Below are 15,760 nucleotides of genomic sequence, written 5' to 3' on the forward strand. Positions count from 1 at the left end.
GATCTGAATTATTTTGGAGTTAAAAATTCCCCGAGTATGGGGGAAATCCTAAACATGACGTAACATATATTCGGCCTAAAACATAACAATCTAAATGAAGTATGGCATATAACCAGCGGCCTATACTATTAGTGACAGCGGTCAGCCCCACAAATTTACTGTTTCAAATAATGTAAAATATCACGTGATATACTGGCAACAGCAAAAATGATTTCTTATCTATTGGCTGAAAATGTCAGGCTAATGTCACTGGTGCAGTACGGAGCCTTCTCGCTTGTCGTGCACAGGAAAAAACGTAACAAACGAACGAACGGCACCCCGAGCGGAAGGATGTACCAACAAACGTTCTGAATCTGAAGGATGTGGACGATACTTAAATTTAAAAAACACTGAGACGTTATCATTTGATGCATTATCTAAGTTATCATTATTTCCCGAGTAACGCTTGCGTGTAAAAATAAAGAGTTCATGCAACCAAGTCAATTACTGAGTCTGATACCTTCGAGTGCTTATTTTTAGGAGAATATGCAACCCTTTGCGGCCATTTATTTCCCATAATGTGAAATGAAGAGTTTCAAACTTAATATGGGTTTGAGTTTCAAACTTAATATGGGTTTGCATCAAATCAGTAAATGGTGAAGGTTGTCTCGTATACAAATAACTCCGTCGAAATCAAGACCTCACTGATAAACCAATGCTAAACCATACTACCCATCACTGATTAGCTGTGCACAGGTTCCTATGTAATTATTTATGTGATAGGCTCCATACTGTCTTTTCAACAATACTGAAAAACAAACTATCATCTATGCTGTAACAAATAGGTGCTATATGTCAGGCTTCATAAGTCTACAAAGATGTAGATATTAATACAACACGCTTCAGCTTTCATTTTCTTCCTATCATTGTTGGAATATGTTTTGCCTCAATGCCCGGAACATTCACAGATCACAATCTTTCGGGGGAAAACTGTTATTAGTCGGAAGATATCCTCCCATTAAATTACCATAAGTTTACTTCAGAAAGAAACTTCGCCTACTAGTTTTAGTGTTTGGACCCTAAAATTGTGAAGCGTACTTGATAGGAAGAGCTTCAGCATTCAAATCCTGTTGCAGAACCTGGATATCACAGTTTCATCAGACATTTTGCTGTAAACAAGCAGTGTTATGGATGCTAGTGTTCCTAAACTTAAGAGGATCTAATATTATTTTATGTTCCATTTCACCACGTCTTAATTTCCGGATTAATATCTCAATACGTCTCTCTTTCTCCGAGCATATACATACATACGTCACCAAATGCCATTCGTGACAACTTCAATAAATTTCACTGCGTGACAGCGTCATTACATTCCACTCGCGCCCTGGATTATTTCGTCACCGTATTTTATTTTGTTATATTATTAATTCAACCAGTCCTTTTACTGACAACACTATTTAGATTTCAAACTAAAGAAATATATATATATATATATATATATATATATATATATATATATATATATATATATATATATATATACATGTGTATATGTATGTGTACACACATATATACATATATATATACATATAAACATATACATATATGCACATATATATATGCATATAAAATAATGTTCGTAAAATCACCATTTCCATCGCCAGAGCCTAAAGTACAAGATCAGAGCGGAGTTCAAAGAGACGAGTGTAAAAAAGCCAGCGAAATAACACAGGCAATATTTCAAGACGGACAGAAACATCGCTTACCAGAATTTGTTTTTTTTTTATCTGGCGTAACCTATTTTCTTTCTATCTCCACTTTTTGGAAGTTTACAGCATTGGTGTTTTAAGTATTTGCCTTTTTTTCACGTAGTTTGTTGATATTAATTTAATTTTAGTTTACTCTTTGTTACCGTTTAAATCTCATGTATCAAGGTAAGTTTTAAAATGTTAGTGACATTTTTCACTTATTTCTTTATACTTGTGCCAATTTTGCATTTTATGTGCTGACGATGAACGCTGGGAATTTCCAAAAGTTAAGCAATAAAGATGTTTAATAGCATGATGCAATATATATATATATATATATATATATATATATATATATATATATAATTATATATATATATATATATATATATATATATATATATATATATATATATATATATATATATATATATATATATACAGTATATTATATCAGTCACAAACATAATGCATTTTACGTTGGGATTAACTAACATCCAAATAGAACGATGTATAGTAAATTCATCTGCCTCAGATGGTTGAATGGATAGGTCACTGGTTTTCTCTGTATCAAACGCAAATGCACAGGTTCGAATCCAAGACACTGCAGATGCTTTATCAAACATAATTCGCTTTGAGTGTATGTATATATATACGTGTGTGTATACATATAACTTGCTAATAAGTCCTCTGAAAACTAGATATACATCTAGTATCGGATTCTTTAATGTGCTATGACCCAGGTTTGATCATATTGTTCAGACAGTATCTGTTATTTGGCGAAGGCTATGGAATTCAAAGACGGGAAATCCCCCCGAGTCAGGTAGGTTTGGTGGCACAGTTTTGACTTGGAAGTTCCGTAAAAACTTCACATATGTAAATATATATATATATTATATATATATATATATATATATATATATATATATATATATATATATATATGTATATGTATGTGTGTGTGTGTGTGTGTGTGTGTGTGTGTGTGTGTGTGTGTGTGTGTGTGTGTGTACTCCTATCAATAACGGTTTGGCTGACGAAAGTATCGGTAAGCACTAACGAAATTTCCCTGCGGAGCTGACTCAGCAGCTCTCCAACACTCCAGTGCAAACAAGACGACTTCATCCAATTGCACTCGTACTGAATGAAAACTCGGTTCACATGGAAATTCTGAACATTTAATCATGTAATTTGAATGACAAACTCTTTACGAGGACAGGATGAAATGATGATGATAATGATGGTGGTGGTGGTGGTGGTGGTGATGGTGAAGACGGGGATAATGAGGTTCCATTCCATGATATTTAGTGAATATGTGACACAACATTCCGGTGATGTCGTGCCGATTCCGAGCCTTATTCAAATGTGATTCTTAGAATCTTTATAAAACAAAGATAACTGCAATAACTTTGGAGCCGATCGAGAATCTGGCTCATTAAATTTATCATATTTTATTTAATGGATGTTATGTTTTTACTAGGCATTTACATAAACATAAAATTCTAAGCATGCATAAAAAAAGGTAAAAAATGCTCCGAAGTTTCTTCGGTGCAATCGAGTTTTCTGTACAGCCGCTACAGCATATAATCAGGGCCACCGAAAATAGTTCGATCTTTAGGTGGTCTCGGTATAATGCTGTATGAAACTTAACCACTTCCCGGTGGTGGGCTATCCTATATCGTTGCCAGAAGAATGTTCCTCATGGACTGGTTGGTATCGTTCTCGGCTAGCACTCTGGGGGGCCCGTGTTCGATTCTCCGACCGGCCAATGAAGAATTAGAGGAATTTATTTCTGGTGATAGAAATTCATTTCTCGTTATAATGTGGCTCGGATTCCACAATAAGCTGTAGGCCCCGTTGCTAGGTAACCAATTGGTTCTTAGCCACGTAAAATAAACCTAATCCTTCGAGCCAGACCTAGGAGAGCTGTTAATCAGGTCAGTGGTCTGGTTAAACTAAGGTATACTTAACTTTGCCAGAAGAACGATTATGGCAAACTTGAACCTTAAATAAAATAAAAACTACCGAGGCCAGAGCGATGCAATTTGGTATGTTTGATGATTGGAGGGTGGATAATCAACGTACCAATATGTAGCCATTTAGCCTCAATAATTTTTAAGATCTGAGGGCGGACAGAATAAAGTGCGGACGGACAGACAAAGCTGGCACAATAGTTTTCTCTTACAGAAAACTAAAAAGCGTATTATGTGTACTTTGCGCAAATTCATTTTCCGCCTGTAAAGAAGATACAACAACAAGCCATAAGCAATTTACAGGATATCATCTCAACCCCTGATTACCTAACTTTCAAATACTTCTCTCATCCATCTAGCCAGGACTTTCTAAGGATTCCCCTCTCCCTTCCCCAGGACACCTACGGATTACGTTCATTTTCATCATCGTATAGTTGACCACTTTTTCTTTATGACGCAAAACATCTCGAGGACTATCAACTGTTCTTTTACCTATGCTAAACCTTTATCGACACTCTTCTTATCCATTCAGTGCTTCTTTAGTAGCGTGCTCTACACGAGTGCGAAAACAAATCATCTAAACATTTTCATCCTTTTTCTTTCATTTGCATTCAACTTTTAGACAAATACACACACACACACACACACACACACACACACACACACACATATATATATATATATATATATATATATATATATATATACATATATACATATATACATATACATTTAAATAAACTTTTTTAATGTTAACACCTTTTCAGAGAAAAATCACACAACAGCCAATGCCACCACAAATGCTTTAGTTATAGGATCGTGGACGAACTTTCTCTGCAATAAAACGTCCACAACCTTGGCAATATCATAAACCTACACAGAATAGCAACATGTCGAACCCCCTACATATACTGCACCATTCACCGCTACTTTCCGCGCACTCTAGCATTTCCAATATAATTTACTGACTGTCTCTTTCCCAAAAACATTTTCGGATTATACATTCTTTCCACAAAGCTCTCCATCTTCCAATTTTTCAAAGTACTGAACGATTCAAAATACCCCCATCCACCGTTTCACCTGGTCTTACCTTTTTACTTTTTTACTGTTTTTTTTATTACATGTCTCCATATTCCCCGTCCAATCAATTCTTTCTATGCCACATATACATTACGAACAATTCATGTACACAGCTTTACCATCTTTTATTTCCTTAAGTACTTACCACGTACACCTTACTTCCACAAAGGAGAATTGCTCCAGTAATGACTTCAAACGTTCTCAACATGGTTTTCTTAGACAGTTCAAGTCTCTTCATAATCATCTGCGAACAGTGTGCTCTTTCTTGCTCTACCTACTCTCTGAATCACCTCTTTAATTTTTCTACCCTCATCCATCGAATTTACTCCCAAATACTTATACAAATTAGTCTCTTGGAGCATCCACGTCTACGCTCATCGCTATACCGACCTGGTTTCTATCTATCCTTAGAACATAACTCTAGCTAATATTGATTCGCAACTTTCTCCTCATGTGAACATTTTAAAACTAATTAACAGTTTCGGAAGTTTCTCTTCACTATTCCCAATCAGTACAGACGAATCGTAAAAACCACCTATTTCACACTCCATTCACGACATATCTAATCCAACGACTTTGCACCTACATCTTCTGTACATTCTATAAGTTCTTTCATTATCTCAAACACTGAGACGCTCAACAGCCGTGAAAAATAACGCAACCATGTCGTCGATCTATTGTCACACTGATCCAGTAATATTTCAGTCTACATGGTTCCCTTCCACCATAAATACTTATGATCATTCTCTATACCTTGTATCCTGTAGTCTGCATTTTCTACATACCCAAAATTACCTCTCTATCATTTCAATGATATGCTTTTGATAGATTTTTGTACGCCACATGCAGTTTCTCCTTTTACATTCAAGCTCTTCTCATACATGTTTCGTAATAAGCAACTAATTCTCATATCCTCTTCCTTGGCTAAGCCCACATTTTTCTTCCAATAGATCTTTCTGTAATCTGTCTTGATTCTTAATTCAAATCCTGATCTACACCTCCCCTAGTGTACTAAGTAACATTATGCCTTAAATTCTTATAGTTACTTCTACCACCTTTAACCATATACAATAAAACAACTGCTTCCCTCACCCATTCCTATGGACCCTTTCCCTTATCCAGGATTACCATACATTCTCTGCCCAGCTGCTCAGTCCGACATGTAATCCCTTTAACTCCTTGGGTCTCTCCATTTTCCAGTCTTTTAACTGCCCTACTTATGTATTTGACAGTAACTGCCACAAGCATTCTCCATATATCTTTCAGGCTTGCATCTTTCCGCTTTGCTCTCTTCTGTACTCTATGTGTCATAAATTTTCAAAATATTCCGTCCACCCCAGACCTCATTCACTTCAGACAGCATCTCTTCATTTGCATATTTTGTACTAAGATCCACACACACACACACACACACACACACACACACACACACACACACACATATATATATATATATATATATATATATATATATATATATATATATATATATATATATATATATATATATATATATAGCTTGAAGAAAGAAAAAGTGAACTGAAGTTGAGTGTTTTTGCATCCTTGAACAAGCTCACTCCGGGAATATCCCACTAAAGGTTGTTGAAACGGAGATATGCAATAAAACTGGATAGCGGAGCTGACCAAGAGAATCACATACCCAATAATTTTCTGCTTTAATTAAAGCCGTCTCTCCTATCTTTTCCATATGCGAACGTGAAGTGACAGTTAATCAACCGTATCAGTAGCAGACGTATCTACTTTGGTCAGAAAATTAGACAATGGTTTCAGACTACAAATACTTGGAACAAAACCCCAGTTAAGCCATTTCTCTGGTTTCAAATGACTTTCATTTGGCATTCCTAATGCCCATGCGAATATCTCTTGTTTCACACACATAATAATTAATCCTCTGTTCACTCGGACACTCGTGATCAAGGACAAAACCTGACAGCAGTGAGGCATCAGTCTCTAATTACATCCACTCTCTTCAAAAGCAATCGGAGAATTGACAATCAGAGCACATCGCTCACTCTATATGACATGAACGCCTTGAGAGCGAGTAAGGTGTAATACCCAATACAGAAGTATAAGCAAATACTCTCAAAATTCCAGTAGTGTGAGTAACGTGGATAACTGGATCAAAATGAACGCTTCGGCATTCTCAATTATCTCACATTATAATGCCCAAATCATAAAATTATATCAAATACACTTTACATCGTTAAAAATGAGCAAATTTCTGGCAGGAGGAGTCCACCGCCTGCGACCTGGGATAATAAACGACAAAGAGGAAATAAGATACTGAAGTCTCGTGGTTTTGAATTTTGAATGATTTCACACTGCGTGAAGATATACATGATAATATCATACGTTGAGGGAGAAAGATGAATATTATGCCACTTGATGAAATTAAAGCAAAAGGGCATGAATGGAGTGAGAACAGAGGTCAAGGGAAGAACAGGGTCAGTTTAAAATATGAAGGATAAAAAGGCGGGATTCAGTATGAAATGAAGGTAGATAATGTTAGTAAACGAAGAAGGCTAATTTCCCCAATTCAGGGGAAAAAGGTACCTATGGAAGATATAATCAGGCAAGTAGGCGCCATGAATAACTGGTGCAACGCTTGAATCACGTCTGCTAGGTCTGTTGACCATTCCTGGACCTAACTGTAAATGGACATTAGGGTCTTCTGGGATTGAAAGGAAAATATTAAGGGAAAATGCCCATGGTGAAACACACACTCTCTCTCTCTCTCTCTCTCTCTCTCTCTCTCTCTCTCTCTCTCTCTCTCTCAGTAATCAGAACGAGGCCCGATCGGCAACGTGACCTCGTTCTGACTGCTCGGGAAGCGGGTTCGATTCCCGGTACCGGACATAAGAATTACTTAATTTTCCTTGCATTTGGATCTAAGGCTTTGTAGTGACAAGCGTACCCAAAAAGTGTGAAGAATTCGAGAAGTTAAGATGACATTGTAGCTATTACAATTACACAGGTATCTGGTAAAAGTGATCATTAGATTCTACAACACACACACACACACACACTATATATATAATATATATATATATATATATATATATATATATATATATATATATATATATATATATATATATATATATATATATATATATATATATATAATCTGATACCATCAGCACGACCACTTCCAACGCCACGCGAAGCTAAAGGCCTCCGTGAAATCATGCCACTCACATGTCTCGTGTGCTTTATACCCCAAAACTGTCACGTACTAACCTCTCTGGGGTCGGATGAAGGACATGTCTACATCTTCTCCCCTTAACCATTACTTTACCTACATATGGTACCTCCGTAATTTTCTTTATGGCATAATTCATAATTTCAAATTCACAAAATCATTTAGATGTAGTTTCTTTGTTATACTATGACTCAAGTCCGTATAGCAATACAAATCGTACTAGTGTTATATATAATCTTAGTTTTGCATTTGACTTCTTAAATCGCATTCAGCCAGTTACTTGTTTGATATACCATTTTTAATCTTTCATTAAACTCCAACTTAATCGAACCTCTCTTGGATATGATTGTTCCTAAATATACGTGCATACTCTGTCCTCATTAATTTTTTTATATTTACCTTGAATTCCATCTCGCTAGATATATGATGCGCTCTGTTAAGCAATCTTGCGATGTTTTGCTGGTTAAATTGACATCATCTACGTTATCCAAGCCTGTCAAGTTTCTACCGTCATTCCAATCTAAACCTCTTCCATCTCCAGAACCCCTTTTTTTTTTTTTATAAAATCTACGAGAAGGGCAAACAGAAAAGGTGACACAGTATTCCCTAAAGCACCCCAAATATAGCAGCCTCACCTGACAAGGTTCCATCACCATCAGCTTTACATCTACTTTGTTCATGGAAAATTTCATTAAGTTTTACACATTTAACAGGAACGCCAGTGACGATAGACCTTCAATAATGTTGGTCTGTGGACGCTATCGAATACCTTCTCTTTTATGTATAATATACTGCTGCACAATTATTTGACTTGCGCCGCTCCCGCTTTTCTAAAACCACCTTGCTCATTTCTACACTTTTATCGATTTTTATCGAGAATAAGTGTGCGGAATATTTTCACTGTAAGCGACGTAAGTAGAGCGCCTTTATAATATAACATTCTGTCAGGCTGCCTTTCTTGGGGTACCTTGGCAATGATTTCCAATTCCCAATCATCTAGCATTGTGTCTCATCCCATAAATCACCTGTAGTGATTCCATCATAGCCTGATGCTTTCCATCTAATTTTCTTCATTGCTGATTCCGCCCGTCTGGTCTACGAATCAAATTATTCTCCTCATATCCCTTATTCATAACCTCATAAATATTTTCCGCCCGCGTTGCCGTTCTTTTCCTTCAGATGTTAACACTGACAAACCACTCCTTTTGACGGGTATTTTTTTGTTTTGTTTCTCTTGACGGTTTTTTTTTTCTTTCCTCTAATAGATATTTAATCAGTTATCCATCGGTCCTACCAACAACGCCACTCCCTGAATACAAAGCTTTGTCAGCAGCATCTGCTTTTTTATCCAGATATTTCCCATCATCTTTTTATGACCTAGACTTGAGTACTTAAACTCTGTTTTCTTCATCTCCTCTCTGAAAATCTGTCTATTCTATGTTGTATCCCAGGTTTAACCCGATATCCAAGGTTCCTGTCTCATTACACCATCTTCCAACATTTCCTTTACCCCAGACTGATATACATTTCTGATGTTAATCTAATCTTCGATGGTTGCCTGCAATTCTCCAGGTAGGATTTCTGGCACTGCGATTCTCCTGTATTTCGACATTCAATTGCAAAACCCATTGATGTGATCTTCGAGACACTTTGCTGTATCAATTGCTGGCATTATAAAAAAAAGCAGGTCTTTGGATATTCCTCTTAAGGATATACAAATATATATATATATATATATATATATATATATATATATATATATATATATATATATATATATATATATATATATACATACAAACACACACACACACACACACACACACACACATATATATATATATATATATATATATATATATATATATATATATATATATATATATGTGTGTGTATGTGTAATATTACAAATGAACGTATTTTGATTTCAAACTTAATAAAGGATACTTATCAACCCTTTATACATACATACAATACATGTATACACACACATAATATATATATATATATATATATATATATATATATATATGCTCGTGTGTGAATGAGTGTTTATATGTGATTAAAGCGTAAGAACAAGATACACCAGATATCTAATAGGAGAATATGATTATATTCCTCGATACCTTTAAAAGGTATGCAACTATACAATCTTGGCTAATTAAAATGACCAACGGGTTTTATATTCATTCTCCTACTTTATAAGTTAGTTCCATAATGTCTATTAAGCTTCAGTGCTTCTATTATACACTGAGGAAACGAGAAAAGAAAAACCTTGGTATCAGAAAGAACACAAGAAATGAATGACTGCCTTTCATCTTTGTAAAGGTGAAACATTTGCTCGTATGTCCTGTAGACGGAGCGGAACAGAAAGAACGCAGAGCAATGAAAGCGAGTAGGACCAAACAATACAAAACCTCCACCAGCTACAGACACGCCCTAGCGCTCTTCTCAGTTTATGTCAATGCTCAGCACAGGAAGGTGGGGATGGGTGCACGACTAGGAAAGAGCTGCTGCCCCACCCAACTCGACCAACAGCAGCTGCGAAACTTTTCCTCGATATTCATTTTGTCTGTCGCGCGGTTTCCTTCACTATACGTCCCCTTCAAGACCACCACTAAATTGAGAATCATGGGTCTATCCTCTTTACGTGAGAGGGAAAGAGAGCCTCAAGGGCTACCTGTACTACCTGGGTGGTGGCGGATCCTTCCCAAATTCTACTTTCTGATTAGTAGGTGCTCAAAGAAGAAACGCTTACCGACCCCAACACCGTACTTTTCATTCTCTCTCTCTCTCTCTCTCTCTCTCTCTCTCTCTCTCTCTCTCTCTCTCTCTCTCTCTCTCTTATTGCAAAATTCACGTATTAATAATATAAACATTTTCTTAGGTCTCTATTTTTCAATTTTTCTATTTCATTTAGGGGAATAAACGTATTTGCAAAAGCTATGATGGCATCTTTCCTTTTCACGAATCGATTTAATGTGTAAGTGATGAAGGTCGTCGCAGTTGGATCAACAGTGTTGGTGTGTACGAGTGTCTGGGAAGCATCCGTACAAACGTACGCAATTATCAAGAGTACTGCACTGACACATAGCAGCTAAACAATGATGAACTAGAGCATGGTAAATATCGCTACTGATGTGTACTTTAATGAGTTGAGAAGCTCTTAAGCAAAAAGGACATTGGCATGAATTTATCTCTAAATCCACCAGTAAAAGCTATATGCCCTACAGCTTATTTGAATGAAGATGTATACAAAGTCTAATTGCATAATATTTATCGTTATACACATGCTTATGAAAATTTTCATATATACAGGATACAAGGCAACCCATAAAATTTCCCTGTTAAGATACTTCATTTCAGTGTGGCCAAATCCGTAACATGTGAAGTACAGGTCAGACCTACTTTTCAATTCTTAACTCAGACGGGCAGACGTCCAATGGTTATGTAGTCAGGCAAAGTTTTTGGAAAGAAGGTCAATGAGATGGTGTTGTTGCTCTCAACTAGCTTCTCAACTGACTAAGAATGAGGAGAGTATCTATCAAAAAAGTAATATAAGCTCCAAAGTACTTACGAAAGCTGTAATCATAAGGTTGCATGCTATTACACTAATGTTAACTGTCTAATGACTTTCGGGTGTAAATGAAACACAGTGCAAATATATTTTCATTTACACCACCAGTAACTTTACCACTGGCATCCCAACAAACTGGTTTTCTGAAGGTCAATACCAGCATATATTAGTGCCTGGGTCATGACCAGGGTTAGTATGTCACATGAGGAATACACATGGTCATTAACAGTTCTGGGCAGCGTGTCAGTGGGACCAGGGGGATTCATTTCCCTATAGATCCATATACAGACATAAAAAAAAATAACTGCCTGAGAGCATTACGAAAGGATCACTACTTGTTCAAAAAATTCACATACTCCATTACTGGCACAGTAAGAAGTGGCTTCCTAAACAGTGCACTCCATAACCAGACCATCCGGGTTAGCACCAAAACACATAAGAGGCTCAGGTGTAAGCTACACCTAAGAGAATCCTAACCCAAGGATGAGCTCCCTCTTGATTCTGAGCCAACCTCTGAGGATAGTTCTGCCAAAAAGGTCCAGACCATCTTCAGGGGCCGATGTCTCCTACAAAGCTTACAGATAGCTTCCCCAACCACGATTTCTTCTCTCATTAATCCACGCAGTAAATTTTGACACATGTGGATATGTCCAAGCTCTTTATATAAATCAAAAATACCTGAAATCAGGACTTGGAAGTTTTTCGTTTCCCAAACAGTAAGATGGCTATATGGAAGAAAGAGTAACGAGAGGTATTTAGATCTGAAACATGGGAATCTTGATTTTACTTAACTATTGTCATGAATTCCAAGGGGATTAAAATAGGTTGCACAGTTGTCTCTGCACTATTTACTAAAACAGTTGGACCATGGTCACTCAAAACAGCCAGAGAAGGCCAAGTCAGAAATCATCCTACAAGATAAGATCAAATTCAAGAGGATTACACTGGATTTGGTGCAGGATATCAAACATACCAACGGGATACTTACATATAAATGTATAGGCTCTCAAGGTTCACCCTATAATTAGCCAGATCCCGACCTGGCACACAAGTTGGTGCACATAATGATGCTGTTTATCATCTTGGTGGAATGCCTTACACTCATTCATAGTAACAACACAAATGGCATTATGGCTTTCTTGGTTGTCAATTCCCTTTTCACGAATATGCCTGTCCTCAGAACCCCTGAATACATTATCAAAAATGTGTATGAACTTGGTTCCAAACCCCCTATCAACATCATGAATGAGACCCTGGAGACTTTTTCTGGGATGCTGAAGTGAGATGCCTCTTTGGATGGTCAAGGAGAATGGTTTATCAACAAATGAATGGCATTACAAAAGGCTCTCACTTGGGTGTGTTCTTTGTGAACTTCTTAAAATGATGCACTGAAGATGCTTTAGTAAAATGAACACCACCGTCATATACTTTGTAGTAATTACTGACGAGGGTGCTTCCTTATTCCTGGACATGCCAGGTCCGATATGCATTTCATGAAACTGAGGAAATGACAAAGAACTGTTTTCTCCCCTTAATATTCTCACTATTCTGGCTTTTGGAGTTGGGCCACTACTCAAGAGAAACTCGGGAATCGTCCAACAACTTGTGGATAATAGCTGCCAAAATAGCACAATCAAGAAGGTCAACCATTTGTTTAAAAACCAAGTGAGCAAAGGCAAGAGCAAATAAAATGGCACAAACCAGGTATCCTTCTATTACCACCTCCATACGCAATAAGTTTCAAAAGGATGATGAGCAAATCATACAGGAATTTACACCCTCAAACACCCATTCTCTTGGCACCGTTACTGGTATAAAATCCATCGCCTATTATGAATAAAAAAAACCATTTCAAAACGTCACCCCTCTTACAGCTGAGCTTTTAGAGGATCAACCTAATAAACAATCATATTTGCCAAAGTGGGGAGTGAGGGCTTCACTATGTTTTATATAATGAAAAGACCAGGACTTATCCATTCTACCGAAGAGACTGATTTACCACCTCTAAAGGCACAACTGAAAACAAGTGTGGCCTTCATCTCTTTAGGGAGTTACTAGTGGAGGGGACCAAAATACTAAACTGCACCAGAAAAGAGCTATTAATTTACATCCATTAATTACAATGAAATATCTCAATAAACATTGGACTCTCAATGAGGATCATCAATGTAAATACGCATCTCCTCTGCAGCCCAACAATTAATGTTCCCTGCCTAGTTCATTACCAATAAACCCCATTCCAACATGCTAATGGGCTATCCCAAATTTCCATCTCACAGAACTTGCTTACACATCTCTATATCTTGCATTTTACAATCTGCCTTTGCTGAAGATAAAGTCGTGCAGGTTGAGAAACGTCAAGGGCAATCAATATATTACGCTTAAAAGAACTGGGTTCCTTACTTGATGAGATCTCTGCATTTGCAGCTACACAATAAAGATAATGCATCTTTCTGTCATCTTTAAAAAATAAAAGACAGAAATATTGACCGCCATGTCTATACACACACACTATATATATACACACACATATATATATATATATATATATATATATATATATATATATATATATATATATATATATATATATATATAATATATACATGTGTGGCTGTGTATTTATTTTTGATGTTTAAAAATAAGCCAATACATTTCCTGTTCATGAGAAAATAATCATGATACTGGAAAAAACATTTCAATTTAACTTGGCCACATGAGGAATAAATATATGACAGAGAGAGAGAGAGAGAGAGAGAGAGAGAGAGAGAGAGAGAGAGAGAGAGAGAGAGAGAGAGAGAGAGAGATTGCTGGAAAACCGAAATCTGACAAAGATCAAACGCCTTATAATTACACTCGTCGCTGCTTTAAAAAATGACACTTTAATTTTACTTATTCTATATTTGTTACCTTGTTGTCATTTCTAAGATTTGCAAAAGGATTTTGGCTACAGTTAAATTCACCGGCACACATGGGCGGAATGGCTACCTCATTATCGTTCTCGACCTAAGTAAATCACATCTCATCCAAGTTATGAGTGAAACTAAAGTCGTATTAACATCTGTTTACCCTCTCCTTTGTTGCTAAGTGACCCTGCTCAACCTCTCTCCTATTTCCGCGTTTCCTAAAGACGTCTTAATGAGAGTTGCTTAACTATGCAAGACAGGTGTTGCTACGGAGTGGGCTACATTAATCGAAACACGACTTTTACTCCTTTCTAGTTTGTTCTGTTACTTTTCTAGAATATTATTCTTTGAATAGCTGTTCAAATAAATATTACAATATTATAAAGTTTAGTTTACAATATTATCAACTTATTACAAAACTCTCAATATCATCTAGTTTGTTTTGTTACTTTTCTGGAACATCATTTCTGAATAATTGTTCAAATTAATATTACAATATTATCAATGGAACTTAAGGTTAAAGTACTCATCATATATTAATATAAATCTTACTTAGAACACATAACTTGATCAATTTAATTTCTCAACAGGTTAACTATTCAACAGTTGGCCATATAAAAAATCAAGGAGAAGCAAGGTGAAGCAAACATCAGTCAGTAGATTTTTTTAAAATACATTTCAATGTTTCACCTTATGCTTCTTTTGGCTTACTTAGACATTTCTACTGACCTTCTAAACCTATGTCCTTGCCGCTCTGTGAAGTAACATTTACTACCACCACAACTAGTACTACTACTGTAGCTCTACATTTACGCCAAATTTACAAGGCCTATCTTTTCTCAGCCGCCACTGCTCTATCTTTTGCTGTGATAACAAAATGAGTCCCTCTGGTCCAGGTGCCGACTGTTCAGTCCAGCCAGAATTTACTACATCTAGTCCTTCAGTTATTGGACTAGTGCTTGCGCTGATTTTTAGATTCTCCAGTCTAGGAGATACCTACTGGTTCCACTTTACCTTGTTCTGCTAAAGTCCTTTCTCACTAAAGACAATCTGTCACCATTTCAGTGTTTGCGTCTGACTGATTTTATTTCTTACTTAATCTGTGTATCTTCCCTTTTCAATTTTTCTCTGGGCTGGATTAAAAAAAAAAAGGGCATTCCTCATCCGCTTCCTCACTTAGTGTTTCTTCTTCATTCTGTACGGCGGGAAAAGTGTTTGCATATTTTTTATACTGGGAAGGAAAAGCTCCTAAAAATGGTTAGTTATGTGACAAA

The 15,760-nt window shown here is 36.5% G+C and overlaps 1 protein-coding gene across 1 annotated transcript in view; it reads right to left on the minus strand.

Annotated features, from left to right (window-relative positions):
- Positions 1-15,760, minus strand: part of LOC136832927 (serine/threonine-protein phosphatase with EF-hands pef-1-like) — a 410,969-nt gene that overhangs the window by 65,140 nt on the left and 330,069 nt on the right. The gene's annotated exons all lie outside the window — the stretch shown is intronic.

The sequence above is a fragment of the Macrobrachium rosenbergii genome, chromosome 50 (assembly GCF_040412425.1).
Source record: "Macrobrachium rosenbergii isolate ZJJX-2024 chromosome 50, ASM4041242v1, whole genome shotgun sequence".
NCBI lineage: Eukaryota > Metazoa > Arthropoda > Malacostraca > Decapoda > Palaemonidae > Macrobrachium > Macrobrachium rosenbergii.